A 17,087-nucleotide genomic window follows, 5' to 3' on the forward strand; every position below is an offset into this window, starting at 1 on the left:
ACTTTTTGAAAAATCCCCTTTTTAAAAGGGAGACATGTTGCTCAGAAGGAGAAATGTTTTAAGCAAACATCTTTCCAATTATTGTCCTTGAACAATGTCACTTTTAAAAAAAAAAATGCTTTCCTCTCCCTTTGCCTGAGCAGTTATCACTGCTAAATCAGATGCATGGTAAGGGAATTAGGTGACTATGGCTCACACAGTAAATATAAATGCTTTTCTGATTCTTAATTACTTGCCAAAACACTGAATCCTAAAACAGTAAATATTTCCATACGAGCAGCTATAAAACTGTTTTTATTAAACATCTCATAGGCCTCTCCCCTGCACAATTGATAGCACATTATGGGTGCTCTGTTTCCCCAACCACCTCAGGAAGAGCAGAAAAAGAAGGGGTTAGCTATAAGGAAACGGTGACTCTGAATTTGGCAGATGTGCTCTTTTCTGAGTGAAAGTCAGAATGCCAGTTAGCTCCAAGTTGTCTGAACAGAAAGCAGTATTCGCTCTGTCAGTGTAACCTTGCAGGAAACAGGAGCAAAACAGGCAGCTCTGAAACATCTGGTTACAGTACTATGGGAAAGAGTTGATTGCTTGAGACCAGCAGTTGCTGAGTACTGCTTGCAAAGAAAGTGCATGCCAGTGTTGGCTGTGAGGGTATTAATGACACTACCCACTTCACTTTTTGGCTGTAAAAAGAGAGAATGCAAAACAACTCTGGCAGTGACTTTACTTTCATTCATTTCTGTATTAAGCAATGAATGTATCATACTGTATAAATCAATTAAAAGTAGCCAAACCATTTTTTTAAATTGTCCCTCTGTCACTCCCAAATTCCTATTAATTGCTGGAGCTAAGGTTCAAAGATGAAAATGCAATTGGCCACCCTATCATTGAGTTGAATTTATTATTCTAAATTTAGTGTTTATAGTCCTCCTTTCAAAGGCTTACTGCATGCGGCTATTTTATCCTACACATTGGGAGCTAATCTCCAAAATTAAGAATATACATACAACTAGTAATACCATTTTTGTGGCATAAGTGACTCACCAGATGTTTATACCTACTCTAAATTGTCTCTTCCTAAATGGGAACTAACCCACCAGACTTGGTTTCTTTATAGGTGTGAAATTATAATTTTAGATATTCTGACTTGAAAAGTAATGACTCTACTTGCGCTGAGTTTAATCAATGATAGTTATGTTTCTGGAGCTACATGTTGCTGTATTCCTCTCTTGTGAAATCTACACTGACACACTCATTCTACCTAGGCTGTGGCCAGCATAAGGGGCAAATCACAACCTGCATTCATCTCAGGGCTAGGAAAGCTAGTTATATAAGCTAGATCAGTCACTCAAATCCCATGTGCTTGGCAGGGGTAAAATAAATCATGCACACTCCCTCCTGGTTCTAGAGTAACTTTTAATTTTACTAGGTCTTGAAATGTTTACATGGCATCTGGTACCATGGAGTCCAGATCTTCTAGCTAAAGCAAAAATTGGCTAAGCTCATATGACCTTCCCTCTTTCTGCTATTTAAAATACTCAAATGAACAGCTCTGTCTTTTCAACTTGAAATAACTTTTGTAATATTTTCTTCTTGGGCGTGGCGCACTGCGAAGGCAAAACCTATTGCCAGATTTTAATCTAATTCATTTTAGACTTTAGAGCAGTGGTCACCAACTGGTCAGTCGCAATCAACTGGTCGAGCCTAGAGGATCTCCATGTCAATCACTATCTCGGCAGCACAGCGTGGCTGCTGCTAAGGCAGACTCCCTACCCTGGCCCCAAGCCACTCCCAGAAGCAGCCAACGTGGCCCCAGGGGTGGAGGGGCAGGGGTCTCCCTTTGCGCGCTCCTCCTGCCTTCAAGCACCACGTGCCCCCCCCACCTCTCCTCCAGGGGCCACGGGCGCATTGGCCCCTTCTGGGAGTGGTGTGGGGCGGGTAGGCAGAGGCCCGCCTTACCCTCGCTGTGCCTGCCGCTGACCGAGAGCCAATGGAGGTAAATGCGGCCCAATGGGAGGCCGCACCCTGAGCCCCAGCCCTGAGCCCCCTCCCGGAGCCTGCGCCCCATACCCGCTCCTGTACCCCTGCCCCAGCCTGGAGCCCTCTCCTGCACCCAAACTCCCTCCCAGAGCCTGCACCCTGCACCCCCTTTTGCACCCCAACACTGCCCCAGCCCTGTCCCAGATCCAGCACCCTATACCCATCCTGCACCCCAACCCCCTGCCCCAGGCTCAGCCCAGAACCCCCTCCCACACTGTGAACCCCTCACCCCAGTCCAGAGTCTGCGCCCCCTCCCAAACCCCACCCCCCTTTCCCAGCCTGAGGGGACAGGGGTCTCTGCATGCTGCTCCTGCCTGCAAGTACTGCCCCCGCAGCTCCCTTGGCCAGGAGAGCTGCAGGGGTGGTGCTTGAAGAGAGGGGCAGCACATGGAGCCACGTGCCACCCCCAGGGGCCGCAGGGGAGCGTTGGCCCCTTCTGGGAGCAGTGTGGGGCTGGGGTAGGCAGGGAGCCTGCCTTAGCCTCACTGCACCTGCTGCTGACTGGGAGCCTCCAGAGGTAAGTGCTGCCTAGCAGGAGGCTGCACCCCAGCCCTGAGCCCCCTCCTGGAGCCAGCACCCCATATCCTCTCCTGTACCCCAGCCCTGACCCCCCTCCTGCACCCCAACCCCCTGCCCCAGCCCTGAGCCCCCTCCTGCACCCCAGCCCTGAGCCCCCTCCTGGAGCCAGCACCCCATATCCTCTCCTGTACCCCAGCCCTGAGCCCCGTCCTGTACCCCAGCCCTGACCCCCCTCCTGCACCCCAACCCCCTGCCCCAGCCCTGAGCCCCCTCCTGCACCCCAGCCCTAAGCCCCCTCCTGGAGCCAGCACCCCATATCCTCTTCTGTGCCCCAGCCCTGAGCCCCATCCTGTACCCCAGCCCTGACCCCACTCCTGGAGCCAGCACCCCATACTCACTTCCTGCACCCCAAGCACCAGCCCTGACACCCCTCCCAGAGCCAGCACCCCATAGCCCCTCCTGCACCCCAACACTCTTCCCCAGCCTGGAGCCCCCTCCCGCACCCCAACCCCCTGCCCCAGGCTCAGCCCAGAGCCCTCTCCCACACTGCAAACTCCTTGGCCCCATCCCAGAGCCTGCACCCCTCCCAAACCCCTACCCCAGCCTGGTGAAAGTGAGTGTCTTTTTCAGGGCACTCAGAAATGTAAGCTGAAGCTATCAGTATCAAGAGTAACATTAATTTGATTAGAAACCTAGCTGTTTTGCTGACCAGCATGGAAAACTTTTTTGGAGCTCCCACCCCAGCAATTACAGAGCAAAAACAACCAGTATGCATCAGACCACCCAGCTCACCCACCCCTAGAGCTGGCCCTGCTTAACAGGAGCATCCAATAATTGTTTTGATGATGAATCACAGAATCATAGAACTGGAAGGGACCTTGAGAGGTCATCTAATCCAGTCCCCCGCACTCCAGGCAGGACTAAGTATTATCTAGACCATCCCTGGCAGGTGTTTGTCCAACCTACTCTTAAAAATCCCCAATGATGGAGATTCCACAACCTCCCTAGGCAATTTATTCCAGTGCTTAACCACTCTGACAGTCAGGAAGTTTTTCCTAATGTCCAACCTAAACTGCTCTTGCTGCAATTTAAGCCCATTGCTTCTTGTCCTATCCTCAGAGGTTAAGAACAACAATTTTTCTCCCTCCTCCTTGTAACAACATTTTATGTATTTGAAAACTGTTATATCCCCTCTCAGTCTTCTCTTCTCCCGACTAAAGAAACCAATTTTTTTTATCTTCCCTCATAGGTCCTGTTTTTTAGACCTTTAATAACTTCTGTTGCTCTTCTCTGGGCTTTCTCCAATTTGTCCACATCTTTCCTGAAATATGGCGCCCAGAACTGGACACAATACTCCAGGTGAGGCCTAATCGGCGCAGAGTAGAGTGGAAGAATTACTTCTCATGTCTTGCTTACAACACTCCTGCTAATACATCCCAGAATTATGTTTGCTTTTTTTGCAAGAGCGTTACACTTCTGACTCACATTTAGCTTGTGATCCACTTCCTAGGCAGTCATTTCCCATTTTGTATGTGTGCAACTAAGTGGAGTACTTTGCATTTGTCCTTATTGAATTTCATCCTATTTACTTCAGATCATTTTGAATTTTAATCCTATTCTCCAAAGCACTTGCAACCCCTCCCAGCTTGGTATCATCCACAAACTTTATAAGTGTACTCTCTATGCCATTATCTAAATCACTGATGAAGATATTGAACAGAACTGGACCCAGAACTGATCCCTGTGGGACCCCACTCGTTATGCCCTTCCAGCATGACTGTGAACCACTGATTGCTCTCTGGGAATGATTTTCCAATCAGTTATGCACCCACCTTATAGTAGCTTCATCTAGGTTGTATTTCCCTAGTTTATGAGAAGGGCATGCGAGACGGTATCAAAAGCCTTACTAAAGTCAAGATATACCATATCTACTGCTTCCCCCCATCCACAAGGCTTGTTACCCTGACAAAAAAAGCTATCAGGGTGGTTTAACACGATTTGTTCTTGACAAATCCATGCTGACTCTTTTATTTATCACCTTATTATCTTCTAGAATCTAGATATTTGCAAATTGATTGCTTAATTATTTGCTCCATTATCTTTCCAGGTACAGAAGTTAAGCTGACTGGTCTGTAATTTCCCGGGTTGTCTTTATTTCCCTTTTTATAGATAGGTACTATATTTGCCCTTTTTTAGTCTTCTGGAATGTCTCCCATCTTCCATGACTTTTCAAAGATAATTGCTAATGGCTCAGATTCATCAGTCAGCTCCTTGAGTATTCTAGGATGCATTTCATCAGGCCCTGGTGATTTGAAGACATCTAACTTGTTTAAGTAATTTTTGACTTCTTTTCCTATTTTAGCCTCTGATCCTACCTTATTTTCACTGGCATTCACTATGTTAGATGTCCAGTCGCCACCAACCTTCTTGGTGAAAACTGAAACAAAGAAGTCATTAAGCACCTCTGCCATTTCCACGTTTTCTGTTATTGTCTTTCCCCCCTCACTGAGTAATGGGCCTTGTAGCAGGCCGGTGTGGCTCCCCTCCTCCCCAGGGAGGGTCGAGCCCCGCCAGACACCGGAAGGGGTGGGGCTACAGAGCAGTGAGCCCGCCCCTCAGAGGGTCAGGCGGTGACCTGGAAGCATAAAAGCCGGCCATCAGAGCTCAGTGGGAGCCCAGCCACTGTCGGGAGCAGACCTGCCAGAGAGGGCTCGGGACTGGGAAGCCGCTGGAGCCCAGGGCAGTTGCCCTGACTGGCCGGAGCTTCCCCACACCTGCTACTGGGAGGAGCCGCCAGAGCTTCCCTGCGCCAGCTACGAGGAGGAGCCGCCAGAGCTTCCCTGCGCCAGCTATGAGGAGGAGCCACTGGAGACTCCCCCTCTCCCTTGCTGTTACCCTGAGGAACCCCCGGAGCAAGCCTGGCTGGACTTCCTGGAGGAACTGCCGGATCTACCCTCCAGCCCCGGCTGCAAAGAACCCATGCTATGGGACTTCCCGGGAGCTGACGCCACAGACCAGGTAGGCCCAGAGGGGGAAATTGGAAGTGGCCCGGGGGCAGCCAACCCCAGTCAGGCTGCAGATCTACCGGTACCCATGTCAGTGTGTTGCAGTCAGGATCCCCACTGACCGTCAGCGGTGATAGCCGCTGCTAGGGCCCCAGGCTGGGACGCAGTGGAGTGGGTGGGCCTGCGTCCCCCCCCCTCCCGCCACCCCACTCACGGGTGGCAGTCTCCCCCTCTCCCCAACGCTCAGGCCTAGGGGCCTGAGCCCTGACTGTTGTTGCCCCGCCCTGATCCAGGGCCTGGGCCTATATACTAACTTGTATTGTTGCTCAGCCCCTGCACCAGAGGGCCTGAGCCCCTAACTGACTTTGTGCATTGTTGCTCAGCCTTGAAGAAGCAGGGCAGAACCTGACTAAGGGCAGCAGGCTGGTGTGGCTCCCTTCCTCCCCAGGGAGGGTTGAGCCTCGGCCACACAACTTTACAGGCCTACTCTGTCCTTGGTCTTCCTCTTGCTTCTAATGTATTTGTAGAATGTTTTCTTGTTTCCGTTTATGTCCCTAGCTAGTTTGATCTTGTTTTGTGCCTTCGCTTTTCTAATTTTGTCCCTACATACTTGTGTTGTTTGTTTATATTCATCCTTTGTAATTTGACTGAGTTTCCACTTTTTGTAGGACTTTTTTGAGTTTTAGATCATTGAAGATCTCCTGGTTAAGCCAGGGTGGTCTCTTGCCATACTTCCTATCTTTCCTACGCAGTGGGATAGTTTGCTCTTGTGCCCTGAAGTTTATCAAAGAACTAGTACTTGCTGGGCCATTTTTAGAGGACTGCTTGAAGCCAGAAAGGTCTTGTTTGCCCAGGTCTGAGTAAGGTCTCACTGATTTATCGTAAAGAAAAAGTTTTAAGACCTTTCCTCACTAAGGTTTGTTTAGAAAACAAACAATATTACTCTTTTGCCAACACCCTTTTGCCAACACCCAACAAACATTTTGAATACTCATTACTGAGAGGGTTAAACTACTTTAATATGAAGAACAATTGTTAAATCTGGGTGATTTTTGTTCACCCAGAAAGCTGAACACCTGCTAAACAAATAACTGGAAAAGAGTTCACCTGAACTGAAACTAAGAGGGTAACATATATAGTTAAAGGACCTCAGGTTCTGAACACAGGGCTACTTCTCTTTGTTCCGTTTCTTAGCCATGGGTGGGGAAAAACAGAACCGAGCGTTCGTTGTCCTTGCTCTACCCTTTATGCCCTCAATAGGAGGTGAACAAGGGCACTCAAGGCAAAGGTGTGGTCCCACTGGATCGTGCTGGCCAAAAGATTCTGATCTTGAGGGCATCGGGTAGATGAGCACACAGAGTGGAAGACATGTAGACAAGCACTTGGAGAAAGAAAAGAAGAAGAAAAAAAATAGTGGATGCAAGGCAGTATTTTGCATTTGCAGAGGGCCCCATCTTGCCAGGGCCTTTTACAAATGATATCACTGCTAAAACAAAGGTAATTGGGGGCTGGAAGCTGACAGCCAAACACCAGACAGTTTCTACATAAAAGTAGGGCATCTGGGTTGAGGGCAACGGCCAAAGTGCTCCGACATTTTAAGTCTATGCAGAGAAAGACAAGTCCTCCAATGTTTTGGCCTTGCATGTACATAGGAATCTGCACAAAGCTAGTCAGTGCACATGGGCTAACTCCCCTCAGTACCACCTTCTCTACTGCAGAATCATTGACAAGAACTCTGATGTGGGGGGGAAGAGGGAGGTTGTGGAGAACCCATAGGGGAGACGCATCTTGAAGAACAATCGTTACTGCACAAGGTGAGTAACTTCTTCTTTGAGTAGTGTCCCTGTGGGTGCTCCACTGTAGGTGAATCCCAAGCAGTACCCTTTCTGGAGGGCTGGGACTTTTGAGTCAGGTCAGTTACAGATGACCATACCAGGGAGCTGAAGATGGCATCAGAGGCAGAGTCCATAGTGATCGCATAGTATTTTGCAAAAGTGTGAACTGATACCCAGCTTGCCACTCTAAAGCTCTGTGATAGGGATATTCTTAAAGAAGGTGACTGATGAGATTGACCTTGTGGCGTGCGTATGAATAGCATGTGGAGGGGTCACACTGCAAACTTGGTAGCAATGTTTGATACAGTTTGAGACCCACTTGGAAAGTCTTTGGGCTGATATTGCTGAGCCCTTGGATCTTTACGCCATGGAGAGGAAAAGCCATGTGGACTTCCTGAATGCCTTTGTCCTGTCCAGGTAGAAGGCTAGGGTTCTCCTGACATCTTGGGTATGTAGTATAGCATCCCTATTGTCTTGGTGAGGCTGGGGGTAGAATATTGAAAGGTGAATCAACTTGACTAATGTGAAACTGAGGTTATCTAAGGACACATCTTCACTAGCAACGTTAAAGTGCTGCTACGGCAGCGCTTTAACATGGCTGTGTAGTCATGGCACCAGCTCTCCCAGCGCTATAAAAAACCCACCTCCATGAAGGAAACAGCTACCAGCGCTGGGAGCACGGCTACACTGGCACATTACAGCGCTGCAACTTCCTCGCTCAGGGGTGTGACAAAACACCCCAAGCACTACAACTTTCAGCGCTGTAACGTGCCAGTGTAGACAAGCCCTTAGGTATGAATTTTGGGTGCGTAATCTTGTCTGGAAAAAATACCATGTAGGGAGGATGTGCCTGTGATGTTGCACCCCATAATGCTTTATGGGAATATGCTTATGAATATATATGACATAACTGGAATATGTTTTATGCTACATATGCTATGTAACACATCTCTGTAAAGGTTATGATCTACTGAATATATTCATCCTATTTGTATGCATGTGTCATTTGTGTACTCGAAGTTATGAATATTGGCTGAATTGTTTAATTTTTAAGACTATTCTCAGTAAGTGCCCAATCGAGAAACACTTAATTGTCAATGAACTTGGAGACGCCAATCCACATCTTAGCGTTCCTAGGAATGTGGCTTGGCTGGTAAGGAACTCAGTCATGCATGGACATGTGACTTGCCCATGTGACTCCAAAACTCCATCTTGTAGCTGGGATTCTACACAGGGGGAGGGAGGGGTGTCCACCCACAAGAGAGAGTCTATTTAAACCCCTGGGAGACCCCCTCCATTTTGTCTTCAGTTGGCTCAAGAGAGAGCCTCTCCACCCCCAAAGGATATCTGAAGGAAACTGGAACAAAGGACAGTAACCACGGGAGAGTGAGTGATTTCTGGACCCAGACTAGAAGGAGGCTAGTCTGTAAAAGAGGCTTATTGGAACATCTCTGAGAGTGAGATTTTTATCTGTATTCAGCTTCTTACTGTATTAGGTTTAGACTTGCCTGTTTTATTTTATTTTGCTTGGTAATTCGCTTTGTTCTGTCTGTTATCACCTGGAACCACTGAAATCCTACTTTTTGTATTTAATAAAATCACTTTTTACTTATCAAGTATCAGAGGGGTAGCTGTGTTAATCTGGATCTGTAAAAAGCGACAGAGTCCTGTGGCACCTTATAGACTAACAGACGTATTGGAGCATAAGCTTTCGTGGGTGAATACCTACTTCATCAGATGCATGTAGTAGAAATTTCCAGAGGCAGGTATAAATATGCAGGCAAGAATATTAATACCTGGGTGGGAGAACAGCTCTGCATATCTCTCTATCAGTGTTATAGAGGGTGAACAATTTGAGAAGAACGGATTTATTTGGGGTTTGGTCCCCATTGGGAGTTGGGCATCTGAGTGTTAGAGCCAGGAATACTTCTTACGCTGTTTCAGTTAAGCCTGCAGTTTATGGGACGTGGTTCAGACCTGGGTCTGTGTTTGTAGCCAGCAAACGTGTCTGGCACAACCAAGTAGGGTTCTGGAGTCCCAAGCTGGCAGGGAAGGCAGGGGCAGTAGTAGTGTTGGCACATCAGTTGGCAGCCCCAAGGGGATTTCTGTGATCCAACCTGTCACATTGCCATCAGAGCTACACTCTCTCCTGTTCTCCTGGCTGAAGTAATCACTACCACAAAGGCTGTTTTCAATAATAGGTAGGTTAGAAAACAGGTAGCCATGGGTTCAAAACAGGGGCCTAGTCAGTCCTTCCAGTACAAGGTTCAGGTCCCATGTTGGGGTAGGAAGTTGAGATTGAGGGAAGAGGTTTACTATACCCTTGAGGAACCTTTTTGTCATTGGGTGTGACAGCACAGTGACCCCTCCAGCCCCACTGTGCCCCCAGCTCCACTCCAGCCTCAGCCCCAGCTATGGCCCCGATCCAGCCGCTGGCCCCCGCTCCTGGGGCTGCAGACACATTCCATTACTGGTAAGGGTGGGCACAAGAGGAAAAGTTTGGGCACTACTTTTGTGTGAAAGAGTCACGGATGCTGGGGAGATTTGTTGAGACATGCACCAAATCTGAAATCTTAGACCATTTCTGCAGGTATGTATGTTGTGTTGAGGACTTGCTACTGTGTAGTAGAACCTCTTGTACCTTTCTTGAACAGGAGCTTTCTAGGTCTTGGAGCCAAGCAGGAGCTATGCCTTGAGACAGAAACCCTACATCCCAACTTGGGGATTATGTCCTTTGTTCTGCAAGAGGAGGTAAGGAATGACTGGGAGAGAGATCAGGGGGCACATCCCAAGCTGTGACAGGTAAGGGTACCAGGTCAGTCTCGGCCAAGTAGGAACAATCAGAATGACATGAGCTCCGTCCCTTTTTATTTTCAGCAGGACCTTTGACAGTAGGGAAGTGGAGGGAAGGCATAAAGAAGATCCCTGTCCCAGAGAAAGTGTCACCTAAGGAGTGTTGTCCCATCCTCTCTCTTGAGCAATAGTGTGGACACTTCTTGTTCAGGTGAGTGGCGAACAGGTTTGTAGACAGCATCCCCATCATCTGAATAGGTCATGAAGTACTGTCAGGTACATCTCCAACTCATGATTATGTGGGAATTTGTGATTGAGACTGTCTGCTGTCGAGTTTTGTGTGCCCAGAAGGTAAGTCGCAGACAGTGTAATATTGTGGGAGATGCATCAATTCCATTATCTCATTGCATCTGGCAGATTGCAGCGATGTCTTTGCCACTAATTGGCCCTCCTTGATAATGGCCTTGAATGAGTCACGATGTGCTTCAAGAATTTTTCAATAAAGTCATTAAGTTTTGAGCAATTAATGCAGGGGTGGGCAAACTTTTTGGCCCTCAGGCCACATCTGGGTATAGAAATTGTATGGTGGGCCATGAATGCTCATGAAATTGGGGTTGGGGTGCAGGAGGGGTGAGGGCTCTGGCTGGGGGTGTGGGCTCTGGGATGGGGCCAGAAATGAGTTGTTCAGGGTGAGGCTGGGGATGAGAGGTTTGGGGTGCAGGAGGATGCTCTGGGCTGGGATCGAGGGGTTTGGAGGGCAGGAGGGGGTTGGGGCGTGGGGGGAAGCTTAGGGGTGCAGGCTCCAGGCGGCACTTACCTCAGGCGGCTCCAGGAAGCAGTGTCATGTCCCCACTCCGGATCCTACACAGAGGCACGGCTAGGCAGGTCTGCTGCACACTGCCCTGTCTGCAGGCATCACCCCTGCAGCTCCCACTGGCTGTGGATCCCGGCCAATGGGAGCTGCGGGGGCAGTGCTTGGGGCAGGGTACCGTACAGCAGAGCTGACTAGCTGCGCCTGTGCATAGGAGCCAGAGGGGGGTTATGCTGCTGCTTCCGGGAGCTGCGTGGAGTGGCCCCCGACCCTACTCCCTGGCTGGAGCGCCAGAGCAGGACAACCCCCAGACCACCCCTCCCCAGCAGGAACTCGAGGTCTGGATTAAAATGGCTGGCAAGCTGAATCTGGCCCATGGGCCGTAATTTGCCCACCCCTGAATTAATATAATTATATTTGCCATGAAGGCCTGGTAATTGACAATACAAAATTGTAGAGTGGCTAAGGAGTATGCTTTTTTACCAAACAGGTCAAGGTGCTTCCAATCTTTGCATAGGGAGAAGCCCTTGACTGGTGGTGTCAGGCAAGGGAGTTGACAGTGTCCTCCACAATGGAGCTGGGTGGTGGGTGGGACAATGGGAATTCAGATTCCTTGGCGGGGAATTAATATTTTTTTGTCTGCTCATTTGCAGGGGGGCTATTGATGCCGGGGTTTGCCACATGGCCTTTTCTGGGTCTAAAATGGCCTCATTAATCAGGGCAATCTTTGAGGAAGCTGTAGAGGATATCAGGTTTATGATGGGTAACTTTGATATCTTCCAATGGAACCTGGAGAGTGTCTGCTACCCTCTTTGCCAGCTCCTGAAGAGACTAAAGTTATCTGCCAAAGACGGTGGAGAAGGAATGATGGCTTCATCTGGAAGAGGAGGATATGGTCACCTGCTCCTCACTACCGGCTTCCTGTTCCTCTAAGTATTGAACAGTTCCAAAGCCCTGGATGGTGCGGCATGTGTGAGGGTTCTCCGGTGAGGCTTGAAGTTCAAGAGGCATGCTGGCAGAAGGCTGCCCAAGGTCCCAATATGGCCATTGGGGTGATGGCATAGAGCCCAGTGGTGGTGCCCATGGGTGGCTGTACGAGGATGGTGGTGGTGCCACCTGTGGGTATATCCTTGGGCTCCGTTGGAGCTTGGGAGGAGTACTGCAACACTACCTCCTCAGGCTGTCTGAACCCTCACTGGAGAGCGGAGGAGCATGGCAGTGTGGATACTTCCTGTGCTTGGTAGAGGCTCAGTGCAGAGATCTCAGTAGTGAGAGGAAGGGACATCCAGAGGTCTTTTGGACAGGACCGGCTCTAGGCACCAGCAAAGCAAGCATGTGCTTGGGGCAGCACAATTCCAGGCGCGGCATTCCGGCCATTTTTGTTTGCTTGTTTGAGCAGTTGCGCTCTTGGAGCTTGGGGCGGCAATTTTTTGCTTGGGACGGCAAAAAACCTAGAGCTGGCCCTGCTTTTGCATGTTAGAATTCTGTTGGTACCAATTGTCCTGGTGTCAGTGATCTCTGCACCACTTGTTCTGGGGCCGGGCGAGCTGTCACTGATGGTACCAATGGGGGTTGCATACTGGGAGCAGCTTTTTAGAGGAGTGCTTACTCCTGTCCATTGGTGCCGATGAGTCAGTGCCCATGCCCATCGGGTCCATGGGCCTGCCAGTAGTACTGGTTGCTGGAGGTCTCTGAGAACCATGGATGTCAGACTGAGATGGCCTTGGTGTCAGTGATATTGAGCTAGATGGTGATCACTTATGACTTATCTCAGGGCTCACTGCTCTCTTAGATCATTTGTGAAAGGGGACCCACAGCCCTTAAGACGTAGAAGACTGGGGAGGACTCACATCTACCAGCCAACTAGGGTCAGAGAGCTGCCTTGATGAAGATAATCTTCTAGCAGAGCTCTGTCTTCGCAGGATCCTGGGCCGACTTGTTGGCAAAGACCATACTTTTGTTGTATGTGGCTGTCCCAAAGCAGAAAATGGACTAAGGGTGTGTCTACACTACGGAATTACTCCGATTTTAAATAATTCAATTTTTGGCAACAGATTGTATAAAGTCGAGTGCATGCGTCCACAGTAAGCACATTAATTCGTTGGTGTGCGTCCATAGTACTGAGGCTAGCGTCGACTTCCAGAGCGTTGCACTGTGGGTAGCTATCCCATAGTTCCCACAGTCTCCCCCGCCCATTGGAATTCTGGGTTGAGATCCCAATGCCTGATGGGGCAAAAAACATTGTCGCGGGTGGTTCTGGGTACATGTTGTCAGGCCCCCCTCTCCCTCCCTCCGTGAAAGCAATGGCAGACAATCGTTTTGCGCCTTTTTTCCTGGGTTACCTGTGCAGACGCCATACCACAGCAAGCATGGAGCCTACTCAGCTGACCGTCACCGTATGTCTCCTGGATGCTGGCAGACGTGGGACTGCATTGCTACACAGCAGCAGCTCGTTCCCTTTTGGCAGCAGACAGTGCATTACGATTGGTAGCCATCATCATCGTACTCCTGGGTGCTCTTTTAGCCGACCTTGGTGAGGTCGGTCAGGGGTGCTTGGGCAGACATGGGAGTGACTCAGCCAGGTCATTCTCATCTTCTGCCGAGCACCCAGGAGATGACGATGGCTAGCAGTTGTACTGCACTGTCTGCTACTAGCCTAAGATGTAACAGATAGATGGACAAGAAATAGACCAGATTTGTTTCGTATTCATTTGCTCCCCCCTCCCTCCGTGAAATCAATGGCCTGCTAAACCCAGGGTTTTGAGTTCAATCCTTGAGGGGTCCATTCTGTGAGATAGTTGTTTGTGTTTCTCCTTGATGCAAAGCCACCCCCTTTGTGGATTTTAATTCCCTGTACGCCATGTAGTCAGTCGCCCCTCCCCAGAGCAATGGCAGACAATCGTTTTGCGCCTTTTTTCATTGCAGACACCATAACATGGCAAGCATGGAGCCCGCTCATCTCAACGCAGCAGTCATGAATATTGTAAACACCTCATGCATTATCGTGCAGTTTATGCAGAACCAGAAGCTGAAAAACCAGGTGAGGAGGAGGCGACGGCAGCGTGGTGACGAGAGTGATGAGGACACGGACACAGAATTCTTTCAAAGCATGTGCCCCAGCGCTTTGGAGATCATGGTATTAATGGGACAGGTTCATGCCGTGGAATGCCGATTCTGGGCCCGGGAAACAAGCACAGAGTGGTGGGACCGCATAGTGTTGCAGGTGTGGGACGATTCCCAGTGGCTGTGAAACTTTGGCATGTGTAAGGGCACTTTCATAGAACTTTTGACTTGCTTTCCTCTGCCCTGAAGTGCCAGAATATCAAGATGAGAGCAGCCCTCACAGTTGAGAAGCGAGTGGCAGTAGCCCTGTGGAAGCTTGCAACACCAGACAGCTACTGGTCAGTCGGGAATCAATTTGGAGTGGGCAAATCTACTGTGGGGGCTGCTGTGATGCAAGTAGCCAAAGCAATCGCTGAGCTGCTGTTACCAAAAGTAGTGACTCTGGGAAATGTGCAGGTCATAGTAGATGGCTTTGCTGCAATGGGATTCCCTAACTGTGGTGGGGCGATAGATGGAACCCATATCCCTATCTTGGCACCGGAGCACCAAGTACATAAACCGCAAGGGGTACTTTTCAATGGTGCTGCAAGCACTGGTGGATCACAAGGGATGTTTCACCAACATCAACGTGGGATGGCTGGGAAGGGTTCATGACGCTTGCATCTTTAGGAACACTAGTCTGTTTAAATGGCTGCAGGAAGGGATTTACTTCCCAGACCAGAAAAGAACTGTTGGGGATGTTGACATGCCTATAGTTATCCTTGGGGACCCAGCCTACCCCTTAATGCCATGGCTCATGAAGCCATACACAGGCACCCTGGACAGTAGTCAGGAGCTGTTCAATTATAGGCTGAGCAAGTGCAGAATGGTGGTAGAATGTGCATTTGGACGTTTAAAGGGTCGCTGGCACACTTTACTGTCTCACTAAGACCTCAGCGAAACTAATATTCCCATTGTTATTGCTGCTTGTTGTGTGCTCCACAATCTCTGAGAGTAACGGGGAGATGTTTACGGCCAGGTGGGAGGTTGAGGCAAATTGCCTGGCCATTGATTATGTGCAGCCAGACACCAGGGCGATTAGAAGAGCATACCAGGAAGCACTGCACATCAGAGCAGCTTTGAAAACCAGTTTCATGACTGGCCAGGCTACAGTGTGACAGTTTTGTTTTTCTACTTGATGAAAACCCGCCCCCTTGGTTGACTCATTCCCTGTAAGCCACCCACCCTCCCCCCTTCGATCACAGCTTGCTTGCAAAGGAAATAAAGTCACTATTGTTTAAAAACCTTGTATTCTTTATTAATTGATTATAAAATAGGGAGATAACTGACAAGGTAGCCCAGGTGGGGTGTGGGAGGAAGGAAAAGGCCACTTCAAAACTTGTTGAATCCCAGCCTTCTGTTGCTTGGGCTGTCCACGGGGATGGAGTGGTTGGGTCCCCGGAGCCTCCCCCCCACCGGGTTCTTGGGCATCTTGGTGATGAGGCTATGGAACTTGGGGAGGGCAGTTAAACAGGGGCTGCAGCAGCACTCTGTGATCCTGCTGCCATTCCTGAAGCTCCACCAGAGCATGTCCGTTTGATCCCGCAGTAATCCCAGCATTGCATCCTGCCTCTCTGATCTTCCTGCTGCCACCTCTCATCTCGATCGTCCTTCCTGCCTCACGTTTGTTCGTTGGCCGCTTTCCTGTACTATGATACTGTGTCCTTCCACTCATTCAGATGAGCTTTTTCATTGCAGGTCAACTGCATGATCTCAGAGAACATTTCACGGTGTGTGCATTTTTTTCGCTGCCTTATCTCAGATAGCCTTCAGGATGGAGGAGGGAGACTTGAAAAATTTGCAGCTGCGGGAGGGAAAAGAGGGACAGAAGTATTTAAAAATATACATTTTCCTGAACACTGGGTATACACTTGCAGGGTGAATAACACTATTCACATTACAGAGCACATGTGCTTTTGGTACAAGGTTGCATTTAGCATCTTTTATATTGAGTGCCTGCGGCTTTGGTGTTAGAGATCACAGACGCAGGGCTGGACAACAGAATTCGGCTTGCAGGCAGCTATGGTAAGCCATAGTCTTTTGGCTTCTGCAACCTTCATAAAAGCAGCATCCTCCTTTCCCATACAAACAAGCAAAGCCCACTGAGTGCTGTGGTTTTCGGTTAATGTGCAGCAGCAGAAACCAAAGTAACACACACACACCCATTCTGGGATGATTGCTTTACCTCTGCCCCTACTGTGTGGCTGGTTCTCCCGAGAAACCTTCTGCAAAGGCTTTTAGAATACCTCCAGGAGAGCTTAATGGAGATGTCCCTGGAGGATTCCCGCTTTGACATGTTAACAGACTTTTCCAGTAGTTGTACTGGCCACAAATGCATCACAAGTCCTCAGGGCAAATTAATCATTAGAAAGCACTTGCTTTTAAACCATGTATTATATATACAAAGGTACACTCACCAGAGGTCCCTTCTGTGGCTTCATGGTCTGGGATACGGCCTTGGGATGAGCTCTGCATGGTCACCTGTGTTGATGAGCTCGACTGGTCAAACAGGAAATGAGATCTGAAAGTTTGTGGGGCTTTTCCTGTACACCTGGCCAGTGCATCTGAGTTGAAAGTGCTGTTCAGAGCAGTCATAATGGTGCACTGTGGGATAGCTCCTGGAGGCCAATACCGTCAAATTGCATCCACACTAACCCTATTTGAACTGGCAATATTGATTTCATCACTAATCCCCTTGTCGGGGAGGAGTACAGAAATCAATTTTAAGAGCCCTTTATGTCAAAGTAAATGCCTTAGTTGTACGGATGGGTGCAGGGTTAATTTGATTTAATGCTGCTAAATTTGACAAACTCATAGTGTAGACCAGGGCTAAGTGTACTTATCTGTGATCAGGATAGCCTCTTTACAGGCATACCCTGTTGGGGGAAAGGTTCCTGACAGGGAAGAAAAGGTGGGAAGAAAAATGAAGTCTTCCTTTTAAAAAAAAGGATAAAATAAGAGGGGAAAAAAACTAGAACTATA

Source organism: Mauremys mutica, chromosome 3, assembly GCF_020497125.1.
Source record: "Mauremys mutica isolate MM-2020 ecotype Southern chromosome 3, ASM2049712v1, whole genome shotgun sequence".
In the NCBI taxonomy this organism is placed as follows: domain Eukaryota; kingdom Metazoa; phylum Chordata; order Testudines; family Geoemydidae; genus Mauremys; species Mauremys mutica.